Source organism: Schistocerca americana, chromosome 1 (assembly GCF_021461395.2).
Source record: "Schistocerca americana isolate TAMUIC-IGC-003095 chromosome 1, iqSchAmer2.1, whole genome shotgun sequence".
Taxonomy (NCBI): Eukaryota; Metazoa; Arthropoda; class Insecta; order Orthoptera; family Acrididae; genus Schistocerca; species Schistocerca americana.
Window position 1 is genome coordinate 358,955,049 of NC_060119.1, and position 2,259 is coordinate 358,957,307.

Consider the following 2,259-nt stretch of genomic DNA (forward strand, 5'->3'; position numbering starts at 1 on the left):
ATCAAGAGCTTTGATGGAAACCCAGTTCTAAGCAAAGAAGGGAAAGCAGAAAGGTGGAAGGAGTATATAGAGGGTCTATACAAGGGCGATGTACTTGAGGACAATATTATGGAAAGGGAAGAGGATGTAGATGAAGATGAAATGGGAGATATCATACTGCGTGAAGAGTTTGACAGAGCACTGAAAGACCTGAGTCGAAACAAGGCCCCCAGAGTAGACAACATTCCATTAGAACTACTGACAGCCTTGGGAGAGCCAGTGCTGACAAAACTTACCATCTGGTGAGCAAGATGTATGAGACAGGCGAAATACCCTCAGACTTCAAGAAGAATATAATAATTCCAAGTTTAATAAGTCACAGCTGCAAAATACTAACGCGAATTCTTTACAGACGAATGGAAAAACTGATAGAAGCCGACCTCGGTGAAGATCAGTTTGGATTCCGCAGAAATGTTGGAACACGTGAGGCAATACTGACCGTACGACTTATCTTAGAAGAAAGATTAAGGAAAGGCAAACCTACGTTTCTAGCATTTGTAGACTTAGAGAATGCTTTTGACAACGTTGACTGGAATACTCTCTTTCAAATTCTGAAGGTGGCAGGGGTAAAATACAGGGAGCGAAATGCTATTTACAATTTGTACAGAAACCAGATGGCAGTTATAACAGTCGGGGGATATGAAAGGGAAGCAGTGGTTGGGAAAGGAGTGAGTCAGGGTTGTACCCTATCCCCGATGTTATTCAGTCTGTATATTGAGCAAGCAATAAAGGAACAAATGAAAAGTTCGGAGTAGGTATTAAAATCCATGGAGAAGAAATAAAAACGTTGAGGTTCGCCGATGACATTGTAATTATGTCAGAGACAGCAAAGGACTTGGAAGAGCAGCTGAACGGAATGGATAGTGTCTTGAAAGGAGGGTATAAGATGAACATCAACAAAAGCAAAACGAGGATAATGGAATGTAGTCGAATTAAGTCGGGTGATGCTGAGGGAGTTAGATTAGGAAATGAGACACTTAAAGTAGTAAAGGAGTTTTGCTATTTGGGGAGCAAAATAACTGATGATGGTCGAAGTAGAGAGAGGATACAAAATGTAGAATGGCAATGGCAAGGAAAGCGTTTCTGAAGAAGAAAAATTTGTTAACATCGAGTATAGATTTAAGTGTTAGGAAGTCGTTTCTGAAAGTATTTGTATGGAGTGTAGCCATGTATGGAAGTGAAACGTGGACGATAAATAGTTTAGTCAAGAAGAGAATAGAAACTTTCGAAATGTGGTGCTACAGAAGAATGCTGGAGATTAGATGGGTAGATCACATAACTAATGAGGAAGTATTGAATAGAACTGGGGAGAAGAGAAGTTTGTGGCACAACTTGACTAGAAGAAGAGATCGGTTGGTAGGGCACGTTTTGAGACATCAAGGGATCACCAATTTAGTATTGGAGGGCAGCGTGGAGGGTAAAAATCGTAGAGGGAGACCAAGAGATGAATACACTAAGCAGATTCAGAAGGATGTAGGCTGCGGTAGGCACTGGGAGATGAAGAAGCTTGCACAGGATAGAGTAGCATGGAGAGCTGCATCAAACCAGTCTCAGGACTGAAGACTACAACAACAACATATATCTGGGCCTGTAATTTAGTGAATTACTCATACTACCTTTCTTGAATATTTGTGTGACCTGTGCAACTTTCCAGTCATTGGGTACGGATCTTTCGTCGAGCGAGCAGTTGTATATGATTGTTTAGTATGGAGCTAATGCATCAGCATACTCTGAAAGGAACCCAATTGGTTTACAGTCTGGACCAGAAGACTTGCTTTTATTAAGTGATTTAAGTTGGTTGACTACTCCGAGGATATTTACTGCTACGTTACTCATGTTGGCAACTATTCCCGATTCGAATTTTGGAATATTTACTTCTTCTTCTATTTATATGACTTTTCTATATCTTTTCAAAGTAGTGGTCCAGGGGCACAACTTTCAGTTTTCCTGGGCAACTAGAATAACACATTCATTTTTTTGTGGAATAGAACCAAATGAGGGAGTAGTACAAAGAAAAAGAAAATCAGGCTTGAAAAATATGAGCCACTCTACGTTCCATCACTGAGTGAAAACTGGGCTGCGTAGGCAGGTTGGCCTTTGGCGGAACTCGTCTCGTCGCTAGTTTTACGAAAGGAAAACTCTCACAGTCGTCATATTTCCACAAATTTCTTTCCAATATATCTCAATGCCGCTAAAACTGTTAAAAAAGCAATGTTATTT